The sequence below is a fragment of the Prionailurus bengalensis genome, chromosome D2 (assembly GCF_016509475.1).
Source record: "Prionailurus bengalensis isolate Pbe53 chromosome D2, Fcat_Pben_1.1_paternal_pri, whole genome shotgun sequence".
Classification (NCBI taxonomy): domain Eukaryota; kingdom Metazoa; phylum Chordata; class Mammalia; order Carnivora; family Felidae; genus Prionailurus; species Prionailurus bengalensis.
The window spans coordinates 41629887-41650503 of NC_057351.1; positions in this window are offsets into that span (position 1 = coordinate 41629887).

The following is a 20617-nucleotide window of genomic DNA, read 5'->3' on the forward strand; positions in this document are numbered from 1 at the left end:
AAACATTTTGTGTAGAGGAACAGTATATACAAAAATACCCACCCCCAAACTACCCCCCACTCCTCACAAAAAGAAAAAGCTTAAAGCTGCCATGCTCAAAAGTTGCTACTTGGAACTTCTTTTGTTAAATGGAAGAAGACAGAAAGTAGGGACCGGATGAGAAATAAATCTGTAAATGGATTCCAGTCAGCTTATGAGGAACCATCTATATACTTCATCCTCCCTAAAAGACCATAGAGGCCTGTTCTAGGGTCTGGACTCCAAATACCCTATATCAAGGCTAAATCCTCCATTCTTTGTGATTCCCTGTGCTTTTCCCTCTTTCCTGTGTGGGTTTCAGTGAGTAACAGCAACAGTCACAGGTGTTATAGCCCGACAGTTTGATATCCTAAGGCACAAGGAGTTTTTCACTTTTTTTGTGTGATATGTACAACTGAGAACAAACACATCACTCTCCACCATTTGCTCAGATTATTTTGACACCTGTGTCTGATGGTAACATGCATGTACACAAGACAACACCAGAGTGCTGGATATAAATGTAAGACAGAGGAGTCACTGTCCAGGATGTAAACAGTAAATTCTGCAAAGTACCTAAGACACCTTCTGATTCTCACTGAACAATCCCCCAATCCGCAATGTCTGAGCTTTCATGTTACCTGCAATGTACCCCACTCAGTGAAATTTCATGTGCTTCTCAACCATTTCTCAAACTTGTCCTCCTGGGAGCTCTCTGTGGAGCCTGAATGAAGAATTGTAAGAGAAGCAGACCTGTGACCCTCTCCTCACGTCTGAGCAATTGCCACATGTCCAGTTTGAGAACTGGCTAGAAGATTCTGTGATAGAGGCAATGAGTTTTGGAATCCTAGATGAGACCAAATTACAAAGCTTATACTTCAACTGTCTGCAGCAGTTGGGAATTGGAGGTAACAAATACTAGCCTGCGTGCTAGCTTAGTCAACCTGAAGTCTCTACGATCCCCCAGTCAGCTCCATTCCGAAGAGATATTTAGGTGAATAGAGCCAGAGTTGCCTCCAATTTACTTGAGTAGGTTACCCTTCAGAGTGGGGTGGGTAGGTGCTGGGGGCTGCAGAGGTCATAACTCACCAGTGGTTATTCATCTATGGTATCTCTAAACTTTGTCATCACAATCTTGCAATTTTGTGATGCATTTTTCTAATTATGATATTAATACATGATGAAAACAAAAAAATGCAAAGCACAGTACATCATAGAGGAAAGAACATCCATAATAAATGCTAACACCAACAGAGCAACTATTTACATTGACAAACTAGGACACTTTGATGTAGCTGACTTGATGCAGCAGACATTTTTGCAGGGCTTTTTTTTTCTTTTTTCTTTTTTTTTGCTGGAGACATTGTGAAGAACACTCTTGAAGCAAGTGTTTTGCTATAGCCTCATGAAAATAGCTACTTTAAAAATGTAAAAGTCAGGGTGCCTGCGTGGCTCAGTCAGTTAGCATCCAACTTCAGCTCAGGTCATGATCTCACGGTTCGTGAGTTCAAGCCCCACGTCGGGCTCTGTGCTGACAGCTCAGAGCCAGGAGCCTGCTTCCGATTCTGTGTCTCCATCTGTCTCTGCCCTTCTCCTGCTTGTGCTCTCTCTCTCTCTCTCTCCCTCAAAATAAATAAACATTAAAAAATTTAAAAATTTTTCTAAAATGTAAGTCATACGTGCCATAGATAGTGCCATATAGAGATGTGATCTAGGTTGCTGTTCTAAACTCCAGTTCCTCATACACACTCATTCTGAGGGATTAAGAGAGGGCTGGAAAAGAAATGGGACCAGTTATAAATAGTTCTGCTTCCTACATTTCTTCAAAATACAATGTTTCTTAGGGGCAATGTGGCACTAAGTATCCATGTTCTTAATCCTATCAATTTGAAATGTGAATTCTGAGAAGAAGCATTTTTTTCTGATGGAAATGAGTCCCTGGAACTAAACGGACACTTCCTGTATATGTGGGTGTGTGTATACATACACATTTACACATTCACACACACAACCGTTTCTGTTCAGCTAGAATGTTCATAATAGTATAATGTTGTAAGACACTTAAATGGCAATCAAGTGGGGATCAATTTAACAAATTTATTGTAAAATCACATAAAGTCTGTAATAAATAAAAATATTTATACATATGAATGTGTGTATCCATGTTATGTATGAAAAGGGAAAAAATTAAACATATATGCTATGATTATAATTTGTTATTTCACTTTTTCATTTAAAACTTTTATGAGACTTAGTGATACCTAATATAATAGCTAATATTTAATAGAAAATAAACAGACTTTATGAAAACACCTAAATCAAACAGAAAACGCTTTCACTAAAAAGTATGAAACAAATTTGAATAAGACCTTTCAAATTTTGAAAGGTAATGTTCCTAAATTAAAAAAAATTAAACTTTGTGAAAAAATAAATGATCCACCAATTGATATTGAAATTAAAATTATCTGCCATGTAATCTTTCTAAAAAATCACAATGTGTATTTTTGATTTTAACAAAATGAGTGTAAATTTCATTTAAAAACCTTAAAATAAAACCTTAAAATCGTATAAACATTAAAACTTTTCGGTGGCTCAGTCGGTTGGGCGTCTGACTTCGGCTCAGGTCATGATCTCACAGTCCATGGGTTTGAGCCCCATGTCGAGCTCTGTGCTGACAGCTCAGAGCCTGGAGCCTGTTTGGGATTCTGTGTCTCCCTCTCTCTGCCCCTCCCCTGCTCATGCTCTGTCTCTTTCTGTCTCAAAAGTAAATAAAAACATTAAAAAAAACCTTTTTTAATAAAATAAATAAAATAAAAAAATAAAATGTGTGTAGAATATTTACAAGTTTGGCCAAATGATAAGCCACAAATAAAGCCTCCACAAATTTCAAAGTAGAAATAATTTGGTATTCTCTGATCCAACTGAACTGCAACATGAATGTAATAACAAAACAGAATATCAAAAAGTCCCTAAAACCTGGGGCTTATTTGAAACGATTTAAGGAAAAAATGTAAAGCCAAATTTTGGAATGCCTATAAACATCAACCGTGAAAGGCACTCCTATCAGAAAAAAGACACTAGGTTTTAACTGAAGATAGGGAAAAGAAAACAGCAAAAAACCAGGGGAAAGCAGAAGGATGGGTTTAATAAAGATAAAAGCAGAATGTAACCAATTAGAAATAAGAAAAATGAATCTTTGAGCAAACCTTATTGGTTAGTAGAAAACACAAAATAAAAAAATAATAAATGATAAGGAGTATATCATCACTTTTGGAGGAAATTAAAACTTTGATAAGAAAGTATATTGTTCAACTGTGCAAAAGCAAGTGAAATTCCGGGAAAAAAAAACCCAGAACACTTTTTAGGAATGTTCACCAGATTAAATTGATCCTAACATGGGGCGCCTGGGTGGCGCAGTCGGTTAAGCGTCCGACTTCAGCCAGGTCACGATCTCGCGGTCCGTGAGTTCGAGCCCTGCATTGGGCTCTGGGCTGATGGCACAGAGCCTGGAGCCTGTTTCCGATTCTGTGTCTCCCTCTCTCTCTGCCCCTCCCCCGTTCATGCTCTGTCTCTCTCTGTCCCAAAAATAAATAAATGTTGAAAAAAAAATTAAAAAAAAAAAGTTTAAATTGATCCTAACATAAACAGAATATCTATAAACCAATCACAAAGAAAAAAATGAAGTTGTGAAAATGTTGCCTCTCTGTATTAAGTCACCAAAATCATACCTATCTCAGGGAAATTTTACCAAACCTTTTATAGATCAGAAACCTACAAAACTATTAAAAAATCTTCAATTACATAAAGAAAGAAATCCAGTAAGTCTCTTTTATGAAGCTAGTCTTACCATGACAACAAAATTCAGCAAAGGATTTATAAACAGACCAAACCAAACATTGTTATGATGTTGATGAAAATGCTAAATGAATATTATCAAACACAATTCAGCCACAAATTAAAATAATAATACTATGGCATCACCAAGTGAAATTTATTCCATTACAGCAAGAATATTTCAGCATTAAGAAACCTATTAACTTTATCATATTAATGGATGATGAGAGAAAGACATAGATCATTTCATAGATATTGAAAGGCCTTTGATAAAATTTAGTATCCTTTTTTTATTAGAAAAATAAGGATACAGAGGTGCCTAGGTAGCTCAGTCAGTTAAGTGTCTGATTCTTGATTTCAGCTCTGTTTATGGGATCAAGCCCAGCACCTGGCTCTGCACTGACAGCAGGGAGCCTGCTTGGGATTCTCTCTCTCTCTCTCTCTCTCTTCCTCTCTCTCTCTCTCTCTCTTCCTCTCTCTCTCTCTCTCTCTCTGCCCCTCCCCCATTCACATGTGCATGTGCATGATCTCTTTCTCTCTCAAAAACAAAGAAACATTAAAAAAATAAGGATACATGGATATTCTTTAAACATGATGAAATACAGTGATCTCAACACCAAAGTCTTTTTTGAAATCATTGAACAATTAGAATCATTCTCCTGAGAATTTTAAGACAAAGATGGCCACCATTACCATAATTATGATATCATTTTGAAAGTATTAGCCATTGTAGGTGGAGTACCTACCTTTATTGTAGGTAATAAAATACGAGTGCAAAAACATAAAAAAGTCAAAACATAAGTGGTCAATTACAACACATTTCACAAATCATATGACAAAGAATTAAAGGCCTAATTAAGAAAAGAATTTCTATGAATCAATAAGAAAATAACAACTAAATGGAAAAATGGATAAGGGTTTAGACAGTTTCACTCAAAGTAAAATTTAGGTGGCTTAATCCCACTGAGGACACAAGTGAAGCAAAGACTCAAAACCAATGAGGCCATGTTGAAAGGCCACAAGGACTAGAGCGAAGAAGCTCTTACACTCCAAATGTGGGGTGATTTGAACAACAAAAGAAATAGTGGGAAGAATGAATTACTAACCATAGAATAATATAACATTCCATGGGTCCAGACTTATATGAACAAGAGAGTCAATCAATCAGTAAGCAATGCATAATAGGAGGGGAAAGAACACTCTTCCTTAGAGCAGAATTATACCTACTCAATGTAGAATGAATGTTGGCAATCACCATTTATTTTCACCAACAGATTCTGAAATTAGTGACTGAATATGTGGTTTAAAATGTCTACACAGTCTCAAAGTATATCCCAGAAAATACTCAATAATGAGAAAGGGGAAATTCCAGTACCATAGAAAACCTATCAGGTACCATCTGAAGCAAGTGATCAAATTTGACATCATAAGTAGTGGAACCAAATCTAAACCATGCACCTTGTGATACAATGAAAGACACAATGTTACTTCTGTTGTATTCTTATCACAGAATTTAGTGTTAAGGAGACATAGGCAACCCAAAATCAGAGACATTATACAAGAAATCTGGCTAGTCCTCTCAAAAAAAAAAAAGTAAAGGTAATAAAAGGAGGGGGAGAAAGAGAAAATCCCAGATTCGAGGAGACTAAGGTATAACAGCAGCTATGAACAATGTATGATCCCAAATTTAATCCTAGGCCATTATAAACACATTAGTGGAATATTTAGTGAAATTTTGAAAAGGTATGTAACTGCCAGTTTTGTATCAATGTTAATTTCCTGATGTTTGTAATTATACTGTGTTTATGTAAGATGTTAATATTGGAGGGATACTCTTGATGTGTATATATCAGATACTTAGTAAATTTTTGCAAGACTTTGTGTCTATCTTTTTTAAATGAAAAGTTAAATTTTAATAATTAAAAATACCATAAAATATTTTTTTATTATAACACTAGTAAAAAGACAATACTTTTATAACACAGTGTGGGTCAGTGTGTGGAAAACAGAAACCTTAATATATTATTAGTGGGGGTAAAATAATCTCTATGGAGTGCATCAAAATTTATGGAGTGCATCTCTATGGAATGCAAATTAAAAATTAAAATGCATGTATCTTTTGACTAAGCTTTTCTATATCTGGCAACTTTTCCTCCAGTTATACTTGCCTGGATGCAAAATGGTAAGCATACAGAGGTAGTCACTGCAGCCTCCTTTGCAACAGGAACAGACTAGAGACCACATGCATTTCCATCCATAGAGGACTAGTTGATTCAAACAATAAAGTACATAAAACAATAAATAAAACCAAATTCAATTAAATACTTAAAAAATAAAAGAATAAGGGAATATTTTAGGCAATAATATTGAATATCTAATAATAGTTACAGGCAAAAGGCAAAGTTCATAAAATTGTAGCATTTGTAACTACTCCTATATATATTTCTTTGAAAGGAGAGGTAAGAAACATTGTTTGCATTGATAGTATCTTAAGAGGTAGTTCGGGGCGCCTGGGTGGCGCAGTCGGTTAAGCATCCGACTTCAACCAGGTCACGATCTCGCGGTCCGTGAGTTCGAGCCCCGCGTCGGGCTCTGGGCTGATGGCTCAGAGCCTGGAGCCTGTTTCCGATTCTGTGTCTCCCTCTCTCTCTGCCCTTCCCCCATTCATGCTCTGTCTCTCTCTGTCCCAAAAATAAATAAACGTTGAAAAAAAAATTAAAAAAAAAAAAAAAAGAGGTAGGTAGTTAAGAATATAGGCATTGTACCGTTGTACCCAGACTTCCTGAGTTCCAATTCTAACTCTGTCAGTAATAGTTGTAAAGTACTACAGTAAATTATGTAACCACACAGAGCCTCAGTTTCCTTATCTGGGAAATGGGAAAATAACTGTTGCTACTTTCGAGTTGTTTTGAGGATTAACGGAGTCATTTGATTCAAAAGACATACGACAGTATCCAGCACTTAAAAACAGTTCAACAAATGGTTTTTATCACTACGTTTAGGGACAGAAAGTTTGTGAGTGTGATGCCAGGGTAGGAGCAAGACTTTCATTCTATAGATGTGCACATTGAAAAAAAAATATTTAGTCTTGAGACAGAAATATTTAGTCTTGAGAGAGACAGAGAGAGAGAGAGAGAGAGAGAGAGAGAGAGAGAGAATGAGTGGGGGAAGGGCAGAGAGAGAGGAGGTAGACACAGAATCTGAAGCAGGCTCCAGGCTCTGAGCTGTCTGCACAGAGTCTAACTTGGGGCTCAAACTCACAAACTGTAAGATCATGACCTGACCTGAAATAGAACGCTTAACTGACTGAGCCACCCAGGCACTCCTAGATGTGCACATTTTAAATTTTGAGCTATGTGACTGTATTAGCTCTTTAAATATAGGAAAGAAGTGATGAGAAAAAATATATTCAAATCAAAAATAAAATTTTATTATTCTTTATTAAGAAAAAAATCTCAAAAAATCATGCTTGTTATCCAGTTGTGCCCCATTGGTAACTTCATTGAAAATATCTATTCCATTGGATGGGGCGCCTGGGTGGCGCAGTCGGTTAGGCGTCCGACTTCAGCCAGGTCACGATCTCGCGGTCCGTGAGTTCGAGCCCCGCGTCGGGCTCTGGGCTGATGGCTCAGAGCCTGGAGCCTGTTTCCGATTCTGTGTCTCCCTCTCTCTCTGCCCCTCCCCCGTTCATGCTCTGTCTCTCTCTGTCCCAAAAAATAAATAAACGTTGAAAAAAAAAAATTAAAAAAAAAAAAATAAAAAAAATAAAAAAATAAAAAAAAAAGAAAATATCTATTCCATTGGAGATGAGTTTATACTTTAATGTTATATCAAATTATTTTTTTCAATATTTATTTTCATTATTGGCTTTATATTTTCATTTTAGTTATTGTGACACTAATATTGTCTTTATGGAATGATCTAAATTTTAGACACATATTGACTGCATTTGTTCAAAGTGAAATGCATTTCTATTTGTTTTTGTTTTGTTTGAAAACACTTTTATTGGCAAAAATATGAAATATTTTCATTAACAAAAATAAGATTTTGTTTCAGTATTCATTCTAGTGTAAGCATATGGACTTAAGTACATTGATGGTTACAGGTGAGACACAGGCTCACAATTTTATTAAAACTCTGTAATTTTAATTTAGAATCATGTCTCCATATTTTCTGCACAAATTTCATGAAATTATTATCTTGTGAACAATTATTTAACATGAAGAGAATTTGCCAAGTCTGGCCTATCATAAAGTATGGCTTGATGTAATAAAATGCATTTAACTAATTTTGCTAAGTTAAAAAGCTTTATTATCCTCAATCTCTGATTCTAGAACTGGGAAATGAAGCAGGGATTTCAATTTGCACAAAAAGCTATATGAATATGTGCATATACTCATGGGGCTTTAATCTCATAAATTCTGTACTCTCTGCCAAGACCAACACTATCACTGAAAATTAATTTGATATCAAAAGCTCTAATTGTGGTGCAATTAAAACCCATCATTACCTCCCTTTTTAGGAAGGGAAAGTATCCAAGCCCTTCTTGCCAAATCTGAGTTCTACAAGACTTTGTATTAGACTGAGTGCTAGAGACACTTAATAATATCTGAAAATAAGAGTCACAGCCCAAAGCAACATACTATGTCTCTTTAGTTGTATTTTTAATACCCTCTCTTTGCTGCAGAACTATAAAACCACAAAACATGCTCTTAAACTTTGATGATAAGGAAATAGAAAATGGCATTAATGAGATCTTATCTCCTATATGTTATGTACATTTCCGCATGTTTACATATATTATTGCATTTAATATTCAAAATATTCACACGATATGGGGATTACTAACCCCTTTTGTAACATTTACATATAAGGTAGCTATCAAAGAAACTGTATAACCAGGCTAGGTTAGAAGTTTAACCCAAGTCTCCTATGACTCATTTATATTCCCTAGTTCTATATGTTACATCCTCTTTTTTTCCCAAGTCTTTCCTCTGTATGCCTCCTCAAATTCAGTGATTTGATGTGAACAGGATTCATGCTTTGGCTGAGAATAGTGATTCTTAAACTGTAATGTGTGTATGAAACACGTAGAGATCTTGTTACTAAAAGGCAGATTCTGAGGGGACCTGGCTGGCTCAGTTGGTGGAGCATGCAACTCTTGATCTTGGGGTTGTGAGTATGAGCCCCACGTTGAGTGTAGAGATTGCTTAAAAATAAAATCTTTTAAAAAAGAAAGGCAGTTTTTGATTTGGTAGGACTGAATTAAGAAATTGTGCATTTCTATCGAACCCCTGGGAAGTAGTCATGCTATTATTATTCTGTGGACCACACTTTGAGCAGCAAAGTACTAGTGTCTTCTCTCCTCTCCGTGGAACATTCTAGTTGCAAGCAAAGCCTTATTAAACGTTAGCCATACAAATTGCTTTTCCAGTTTCATAATGCAGACTCATTGGGCTGGCCAGTCTAACCTAATTTATAAAGTTGGCTAATATTACGGGTGATAAAGAATACCAATATCCAGGGGCACCGGGGTGGCTCAGTCAGATGAGCGTCCAACTTTGGCTCAGGTCATGATCTCACACTTCGTTGAGTTCGAGCCCTGCGTCAGGCTCTGTGCTGACAGCTCAGAGCCTGGAGCCTGCTTCAGATTCTGTCTCCCTCTCTCTCTGCTCCTCCCCTGCTCACATGTTGTCTCTCTCTCTCAGAAATAAATAATGATTAAAAAAAAATTTTTAAGAATACCAATATCCAAATATATTTGTCTTCCTCCATTACACAAGTAATGCATATTTGTTACTAACAATCAAAATTGAACAATAAATTGTAAAATATTTACCTGAAAACCCATTCAAAAGAATAAAGGACTCTGAAAAAGATTCTGGTATATAGCTTTCCATGATTATGATGAACATGCCACTTTCAATTTCTGTGGAAATTATTTTTGTGTTAATAAATATACATCTACCCGTGATTAAATGGTTAGAGGAACTGGCTATTTTCCATGTACGCCCACAATCTGTAAGTTACTTTCTCTCTCTGGGCCTCACTTTTCCCCCTTGTAAAATGAGTTGAACCAGGTGATCTGATAGATCCTTTTCCAGACCACTGGTGGAAACTACTATTCTTTACATCTTTATCTCAGTGTTTTAAATTGCTGTACACTCATGATTATATCCCATTTCTCGTGAGCTTTCACAAGAATAAGGTTAAGAAAATAGCAGGCATGCAATCTTCACAACCTCAAAAGGCTTAGTCTTAAAGAAATCTGCATACAGCAGCAATCCGCATTTAAACCTGCAGAGTGTGAATGGTGTTCAGTATTTCCCTGCCTCAGCAGTAGGTCAGCTGTGCCTTCCACTGGAGAACACTTCTCTCTTGGTTTACACGGGTTTTGCAGAGGAACATACAAAATGTACAAACTACCACAATGAGTTTTTACTTCTGCAAAATATCTGTAGATATTCATGTACTCTTTTAGAGTTATTGCAATGGTATTTTGCAAATAGAGTGTTTCCTGTCAGAAGTTTCTCTTGTTAAGCACTATTACACCCCATGTAATGAAAAAGTGACAAGTTCTCATGTGTACTTGCATGAAGCTAATACAATCAACATTAGCAGGAAATTAACTGAAATTTGGAACAAGGGGTGAGAATAAGTAGCTGAGTCTATCTCTACCTCTCTGTGGATATTGTAGGACTCCCACGTCTAAGAGTGTGCATTGAAAGAACTTGAGTTTTCTGCAGTCTCACTTGAGAAAACATGCTTTTTGCCCATTTTTTATTTGTTTGTTTTAGAACCTCTCTCCATCATGTACCTGACTAATACTCAGAACTTTTACTTGCCATTTGAACACCAACTGCCCCAACCAACCCCATCTGGAACTACCTTCTGATGGTGTGGGTTTATTGTAAAACATTCAGGTGTTCATCAAAACTTAGAGATTGAAAGGAGGAGATTTCTTTTTGTCCTTCCTTCCTTCCTTCCTTCCTTCCTTCCTTCCTTCCTTCCTTCCTTCCTCCCTCCCTCCCTTCCTTTAATTTACTTACTAAATTTACTATTAAAACTTCTAAAATTTAGGGGCACCTGGGTGGCTCAGTCATTGAAGCGGCTGACTTTGGCTCGGGTCATGATCTCACGATTTGTGAACTTGAGCCCCACATCGGGCTCTGTACTGACAGCTCAGAGCCTGGAGCCTGCTTGGGATTCTGTGTCTCCCTCTCTCTCTGCCCCTCCCCCTCTCACGCTCTGTCTGTCTCTCTCAAAAATAAACATTTAAAAAATTTTTTAAAAACTTGTAAAATTTCTGCCAAGATTTGCAATTTTATAATACTAGGAATCTCTTTATTTCCTATCTAATATGCATTAGAGGCAGAATACATATCTTATGACACGGTCACTGTGCTCATGATAAATAAAGCATCTTGTTTTCTCTTTGATGCTCTTCTACAGGGAGCCAGCAGGACATGCAGAAGCCATGACATCCATCTTATTGTTCTTCTCACATTTAGAAAATGTGGCCTCTTGTTTTTTTGAGAGATGACCTCAATCACACATTTCTGAGCATGTCCATGTGTTGCAGTAGAATTTGTGATGCTTCAGTAAAAATGTCATGCTTTTGTCTCTTTCACTACCTCAAAAATCACACCTTGTACAAGAAGAGGGAAGGCCAACCTCTGATTCTGGATACATTGCCAGGGTTCAAATCCCAGATCTCTGTGACCTTTGGTAAATTACTTAACTTCTCTGTACCTCAATTTCCTCATCTTAAAATGGGGCTGATCATACCACCAACCTCAAAGGGTTGAGTTGAGTATAAAATAAGGTAATATGTGTTAGTGCTGGAACACTGTCTGGCTCATAGTAAGCCAAATATTGGTGTGTTTTCTTTTATTGTTATCTTCACAATTTTATGAGAGAGAAATAAAGCTTCTATAAAGTTTACTGTGATGTGAGGCTATTACTGTTCACAAAATTTAATCCTAAAGATTGCCTCATTGCTCCAAGTCTATCTTTGACATTACCTTCTTTGTGAACTACTTCCAGATCCCAGAAGACTGAATTAAACTATGACTTCATTAAGCTGAAAGAGTATATTAAAATATCTCCATTAGAACTCTTAGCATAATTGTACTTTTTTCTTATTTCTTTGCTTTTCTTTGTTTCATTGACCCTTGCCCCATGCATACTAGTGTTCCTTTGTAATAAGTACCAGCTTACCCCTTTTGTGATCCCAGCACCAATGATAGGGTTTGGTTTATCATTGCCATTCATAAACATTCATTACATGAGTGAGTGAATAAATGAATGCACAAAGAAATCTGTGGTCATCTAAAGAAGTACATAATCCCAGATCTATTTCTATTCAATGTTTCTTTCTTTAATGGCTTGTTTACCTCTTTCTACTCTATGTTTACTGTTGATTAAGCGGCTCACTCACTGAGATGTTGCTGCAGCAAAGCTAATCAGAAGCAGCAGATCACAAAATGCAGTGTCCAGGACTGCTCATTTCTTCTTCTTGAGGTGGTAAAATAGTAGTGACCATGGCATTCTGGAGGCTTATACAATGAGGATCACTGAGAAACAAATTCTGAAAACTTTCCCCTTCTCCTTTTGAGCATGCTTAGGAGAGAGCTGATAGGACAAGTTATTTTATTAAGCTAGATAAGCTCCACTTTTCTATATTTGTCTCTTCCTCTGAATTTCCCAATTCTCAGCCTGAGGTTGCTTACCAAATGAAGAAAGACTAGAACCTAATTTCTTTAAAATATTAAATCACTAATCCTTGCCCCCAGGGAGAGGACTTGAGATATTTATTGGGGGGGGGCAAAATTACACAATTAAGGGGCAGTTAACCTTTTTGAGCCTCAATTAGGGAACAACATGAACATTAGAAATATAATGCAGGAAATCAAATATCACTTTACTTACATTCATCAATGCATTTACCTCTGCTTATGTTTCCCATATACTTATTTTATCATTTCCAATGATTCTCTCACTAATAAGGATGCCTTCGAAGATATATATTAAAGGATTTTCTTCTTGCAGTTAATGTACTATAGAAAGCTAATGATGATTGATCACCTGACATGTGCTAACTATTCTGCTAAATTTTTTCACAGGATGTTTCATTTGAGAGTCACACCGACTCTGTTACACTTTTTATGGACTAACCATTCCTTATTTTACAGGTTGAGGAAGTTAAATTACTTTTCCAAGGTCACATAATTTATTAGGTGGAGAGCCAGAATTCAAAACTATATCTGAGTTCAAATTAATGTGGCCTCATATAAAAAACACTGGCCTTACTCCCTGCATGAAATTTATCACTTTCCATCTATGCCCAAGGTCCTCCTACTAGAAATTTTCTTCTTTGGTTTGTTCCTTTTATGACTTGTCCGGGTACATTTTTATCAAGTAGATTTTACAAAACACCAACATCTTTATACCACCAAAGATTCTGTGGTCATCATATGAGCCATATAGAATGTTTAAATGTACCAAGTAGTCAAGGTGTGGGCTTTGAAATAGCAGCTTCTTTTCCCTGACAATGACTTAAAGTTCTTATTTTATAAGTGCTGCTCTTTAAGAATTTAAGTGGCATATATTTATATCCTAGCCAGCTTTTGAAACATTACTGTGTTGGTATTCTGGGAATCAAAGAACAAGTTGTTCAGGGAGACATTTTATAGAGCAACACTTGATATTTCAGGGGTAGAACGGAATATGAATATGTGACTAAGTCCATTGAGTCCCAGAGGAGGTCCATCTGAATGTAAAAAGCAAAAGCCAAATAATTCAAGAAGGGATTGAGGAAAATATGATCTGTAGCTCAGGGAGTATAAAGGAACAATTTTATTAGTTAGAATGGTTTATCAGTGTATATGCTGTTTTTTCATGTGATATATACATGGGAAGGTGTATATACACACACACACATATACATACGTACATACATATATATACATATATATATATATATACACATACATACACATACCACAATATTATTCTTTGCCAAATACTATGCAGAGAGCAAAGAAAAATGTGTCATATACAGATGTCATCGTAAATAAAATATGTCAGTAAACTGATGACGAATCAGGCTACTGTTCATAGATGCCCTCCTAGGGTGATGAAGGAGCTAACTTAAAGAGATTCCAGAATCCATCTGCCAGAGTTGGAAAATAAAGGTGGATATCGCAACAGGGTAGCAAGGGGTTCTTCTCCTTGGAGCTGTAGAAACCATCAGCTCCATCCTGCAGAGTGGACTAGGGCAATAGTAATGGTCAGTGTCTGGCTAGGAAGTTGCAAGCAAGGTACAGCTGTGAATGTGGGTGTGAAAACTGCTCATTTGGAAATGAAACTAAGACCTTACTTTTCTTCTTAGTTTTCTTCAGGACAAATGATTGGACAGACCTTGTGTGGTCAGGGATATGTCAAGAAAATTGAAATACTTATTGCCATATCTTTACAGGAAATGAGTGATGATGGTATCTCATCTGAGAAGACAGCAACAGACAGTAGATCAGGCTCCTTGTGCCTTTCTTTATTTAAATAGCTTTAATTTAGATGTGCCTGATTTGATTTAATTTGATTAATTTAAGTTGACTCACAGCAGCTTAAGACAAAATTATAAATAAGAGTTAATGCTGAATTTTAAGATTTTAACTGAAATTCAGTTTAAACCAGGTCCATTAGTATCAAGATAAGTTTCAAGTAAGGTAAACATGGTTTGAAATCTATGGGTCATTGGAAGGAAGGGATGCTTCAGAGGTCTGACTTATCAACAGTAAACTTTGGTAGGCACTCGTGACTTTACAAGGATTGAACAAGGACTGAACTCAACATTGAATAAGCAGATGTAGGGAATGGAGCAAGGGAAAATTGAGAGTTATTGTAAGAGTCTGACAGGAGTTATGTGGATTTGGGAAGATCTCAAAGGATCAGTGAAATTGAGGAAGATACCTAACAGTCTTTATAAGCCAAATTTATTAATAAGGGGCCATCTTTGTTGGTTATTCATCCAGCACCAAATTAGAACACAAACATCCCATAAATACGATTTTAGGATGAAGTGATCTGTGTATTGATTGATAGAATGGGTGCCCCAGTACTGGAGTTGGGATGTGATAACATACCAGGTTGGTGGGGTTAGTAGGTAGCAATTTTGAAGGTCTCCCCACAGTGGTCCAAGACGGCAAAAAGTCTCTAGTTTACTTGGTTCTATGTCCTCTCTAAGCAGAATGAACAGTTATCCACCTAAATATTCTCCCTTAACCCACCTTGTCAAGAGTGATAGCTCACCCTTGACAGAACACAGAACTTGAGCCAGGAACAAGGAAATTAATGGAATAAAAAAAGACTCATGTACAATGATGAGCTATCTGACAAATATAAATAAGCAAAATCAGGGCACCTGGGTGGCTTAATTTGTTAATTGTCTAACTCTTGATTTCAGCTCAGGTCATGATCTCACAGCTGGTGAATTCGAGCCCCACATCGGTCTCCACACTGTCAGTGAGAAGCCTGTTTGGAATTCTCTCTCTGCCCTTCCCCCACTTGTGCTCTCTCTCTCTCTCTCTCTCTGTCTCTTCAAATAAATAAATAAATTTTAAAAAATAAGCAAAAGGCCAGCAAATACAGCAGCCAGTGGTAATTAGAATGCTTTATGGAGACCTGAGGATTACTGGTGAAAAATAACAACATTAATGATGTTTGAGATGGAGCCCCAGATCTTATTGCCTTGTACCCTATAATCACTCAGTTATTCAACAAATGATTTACTAGAGTAAAACTGGCTGCAGGCATTGTGCCAAATATGAGGGTATAACAATAAAAAAAAGATAGTAATTACTCTCAGGGAGCTACACTCTACTAAGGGATACACACAAGTGGATTGAGAACCATATGCTGATTCATTCTTGGAAAATTACAAGGTTCTATAAGAATACATTCAAAGAGCTCCTACTTCAGCCTCCGAGGATGGGCATGGATGAAGGAAGAAAAGACCAGGAGAAGTAGACTGGAGTGAATAGTTGAACTCAATACAAGAGGGAGCCACTGCTCCAGTAGGTTGGAGGGAACCTCACGCAGTAGACAGTATTACATAATGTGAAGAAAAAGGTGGTCAAGAAATATGGCACAATGGATGAAGATGCCAAACTCACTTCTCTATTCCAAATGATTGCAGGTGTGCCTATTTGCGAGCACAAGAGATCTATTTGCGAGTGCATGAGATCTATTTGCAAGAGTAGGAGAAGGATGGCATCTTCCTGGAAGATCTTTTCTAAAGGCAAGGAGTTAGGGAAACAATTCTATGAGAGACTGAAAACACCAGGGAATGTTTTTGCCACTTAGTAGTGGGTTCTAGGAGTAGAAGTGATGGGTATAATAGTTAGATGAGAAGAAAGAATTATCAAGCATAATGAAGCTGAGGTCATCAGAGAGAATATCTGAACCAAGATACTTTTGACTCAGAGCAGTAAATAATAATGATGAAAATCTGCATAATCATAGGTTAACTAATTATAAAATTTCTAGATACATTTGTTCCTATCCACTGTTATACTGTGGGATTGTACCCTCTCTGGAAGAAGTCATCCATGCCCTGAATATACTATGCCTCTGAGGGACTATAATCCTCATGCTAGGCTAGCATATTACAAACCTTGGAAGCTGCCTATGAGTTGTAAAAACCCAATGTTTTTCATAAAGTGTCTTTTGAGACTTGGCCCTAGGTCCCTTGATTAATTTCTCTTTAAGAACCACTTTCTCTATGCAAAAACAGGAGCAATGGGAGAGGAAGAAAATTGCATGAAAGAGTTAAAGACAATTTATACACATTTACTTTTAAATAGGCTAGCTGTTCTAAGCAGATTCTTTTCACTTCTCCTATTACATTTTTGGGAGGATATTTCAGGCTTGACCTTCATACACATTTTTTGGGTTCCTTCTATATTTTTTCTCTTCTTTTTCCAGAATTTCACATAGCTTTCCTTGAGCATCTGTTACACGGCAGGCATAGTGGTAAGTAATGCAGATGTGAACAAATCAGGGACAATCCCGGCCACTGAGGGATGTTTAAATAAATGATTCTAATGTATTATGATAATTATCCATTGATCCTATGAGAACATATATTTATCCACCCATCCACCCACTAGGAACTCAACACACATTTATTTATTTATTCATTCATTCATTTAAAAATTTTTAAATTTTAATTTTGAGAGAGAGAGAGAGTGCAAATACAGGTTGGGGGGGGCAGTGCAGAGAGAGAGGGGAGAGAGAATCCCAAGCAGGCTCCGCTCTGTCACCACAGAGCCCTACATGGGGCTCAAACTCACCAACCGTGAGATCATGACCTGAGCTGAAATCAAGAGTCAACTGGTTAACCAACTAAACCACCCAGGTGCTCCGCAACACACATTTATTGAATTCCATCTGTGTGCTAGGTACTGGAAGTCACTGAGTGAACAGGACAAATAGTGACCCAGCCTTCGAGGAGCTTAGATTCTAATTAACTAAGGATCTTCTGTAGTAGACAAGGGTCTGCTTGCCTTTCCTAGGCCACACAGTGGAGGTGACAAATTGTTTTAGAAGGAGAAGAAGCACTGTATTGGGTAGATAAAAAAATATATAACATGTGGGGCACATGGATGGCTCTGTCTGTTGAGTGACCTACTCTTGATTTCAGCTCAGGTCATGATCCCAGTGTTGTGGGATCGAGCCCCAGTTGGGCTCTGTGCTGAGCATGGAGGCTGCTTGGGATTCTCTCTCTCCCTCTCCCTCTGCCCCTCTTTCACTCTCTCTCAGTGCCCCTCTTGCACTCTCTATCTCTCTCAAATAAATTAAAACAACAAGAATGACAACAAACAAACAAACAAACATAAACACCCATATCAGCAAGGGCAAAACACGAAGACACAATAATTCATGAAATGTTTGAGGATGGACAATGAGCAGGCAAAATATAACCAGAGTGGTGATTGTGGAGTGGGTTCAGAGCATGCCAGTTCTGTGGGTACTTTATTAGGAGCTCTGAAGTAAAAAAAATTCATGAAAGAAGAAAATTGGGAAATATCAGTTACATAAAAATGGAAGAGGTTTACTTACTGCAGAATTTCTTGCCACATTTCATAGGAAGAATGCACATCTAAGAGAGGCCTATAAGTTACATAGTTATCAAGTTATTTGACCAGGAATAACTTTGCTATTGAACCTTTTTCAGGACTCCCTTCTATGGAATATAAGGCCAATGGTGGGCCAGAGCAGGGCCAGCAGGTCCGCGTGCGGCTGCAGATGTAGCTAGATATGAAAATTTGAGTCACACCACAGAAGGCTTTGGGCACTATGAATTGGACTCCATTGACTAGACAGGAATTGAGGAGGGACACAGATTTTTGTATTGTTTGTCTCTGAATGAAATCAATTCATTTTATAAAAATGTTGAGTCCTCAAGCATTTAATATAAAGAAATATATAGGAAATAATATACCAGATATGCATGTGCTTTCATTTCAAATTCATCAGCTGTCAATATTTTGACGTAGTTGCTTTAGATCACATTGTAAAGAGCTAATTATCTCAGCAAATACAAATCTCAAAAAACAATTTTCAGTACAAACAGCAATCAAGTTGCACTGTGTATTCTATGGTACTACATATAGAGTTTAAATACCTGTACAAATTACCATGTAATGTTTATGAATTCATAACTATATACTAAAATACCAAAATGTTCCTGGGAATTATAAGCACTGAATTAAAGATGAGGATTTCTGTAGAGATGATGAGAGGGAAGAGTTTTGAATTATGGCTAAAATATTTAATTCCTCAATGAAAACAAAAAATCCTATCTACATAAACAAGAAATAATGCTAATTTATAAAGCTGGGTGAATGATTGTCTTAGGTACAGCTCCCTGAATATAGAATTTGAGACAGTGATTGGTGGATACTTGAGAACAATTCCTAAAAGAAATGAAAGAAGGATTGGACAAAGGGAAAAACTGACCTGCAATTCAGTTACAACGGGATGTCATCTGATCCCATTGGGAACTGTGGAACTGGGATGACTCTTGAGAGATTTTCCTAATTAGGACAAAGGTGTTGGGTGTTAGAACCTTCTAGCTGGAACATGACTGTTTCCCCTGAAGTGTCGATATGAAGTGATTCTCAAGAAAAAATGGTTATTCTCATTATTGGATTATAGTATTCTTTTCTATAATCATCTACATTTTCCCTCTCTCTACTCCAGGATAAAAAGCTTCAATTCCATACAAAATTGTGTCTTTTCAATTTAATTTTTTTTAAGTTAGTACCATAAAGTCCATATATTTGCTAAATCAGGGTCAGCAAACTATGGTCCGAGGGACAAATCTGGATCACTGCCTGTTTCTGTCACCCAGCAGTGATCATTCATTTATACATTTTAATGGTAGTTTTGTCCTACAAAAGCAGAGTTAGTTGTTGTGACACAAGCTATGTAACCCACAAAGCCTAAAGTATGTACTGTCTAACCCTTTACATAAGAAGACTGCCAATCCTACTTTAAAAGCATCAGCCATTTTTAGATTTTGCTTTGAGAAAATCCATACGTGGTAACATAGCAGTGGATAGGGGCTCACATATCTGGCTGCTTGACCTTTCTTTACTGTTTTTCTAACAGAAAATTAAAAAACTAAAGCCAGTTGACAGGGGCAGTGCTTTCTTGCATCTCTGCAAGGAAAAGAAAAGTCCCCTGTGGTGAAGTCATTTCTTGCCCTAAAATACGTCTCCACAACAACAAGGAACAAGTCAAGGAAAAAATAGTGTTAAGATCTACTTTTATAGTTTGTAGGCAACTGCAAATTACTGACTTGGGCAATAAGTAACAGTGGTCTGTCTGTCTATCTATCTATCTATCTATCTATCCATCCATCTACACACATGTACATACAAACACATGCATGACACTTTTCCTTCATGTGAGCTAGCTGCTTGCCTTCTTCCCATTGGAATGTCACCCAGGAACATCTTGTTTGATACTGACATGTATTTGTCTCCGTATTTTTTATTTATAGTCTTCAAATTGTGTTTCATAACTTCTCTAATACAGGCTAGTTTGATAAATCTTATCAGCACACAAAATCTGTATAAGGCAACCAATGTTTATAGATATATATAGATTTATAGATCTACATATATATGAAAATATACAAATAAACATAAATATGGATGTGGGAACAGAGATGCATATATGCACATGCATTCTTTTGAATCTTGCTAGTTATATATTTCTCCTTTCAAACTGATGTTGACTTTTCCATGGGTGTAATGCCAGTTTTTGTTTATCTGATCACTCTGAATGAGGGGATATCCAACCAGGTCACCTATGTGTTTGTCCATAAATTGAGTGGATTTGTTTCCTTTATTATTTTTTTCTCTCAGTACAACTTGGTTTCTGTTAGTATCCTTTGATCAGACCTTAAGCTCAACAGCAAGCTGTTGCAAATTTATGTGGTGAGTTCTGAGGTCCAGAAACAGTGTCTGTAGGCTATGTGGGCAGCCCAGTTAGGACATTTGCCTCTATTGTTATGGAAAAAGTCTTTGGGCTGTAATGATTCCTCTACATGCCTTTTTTGTTTGACTAGAAACAGTGTCTCTCCTGGTCTGTTGCCAGCACTAGAGAGAGAAAATCCCCATCTGAGGACTGTTTCCTGCAGCTGAGACTACAGCATGAACCCTGGGCTGCCCCAGAGTCAGGATATGCCAATATT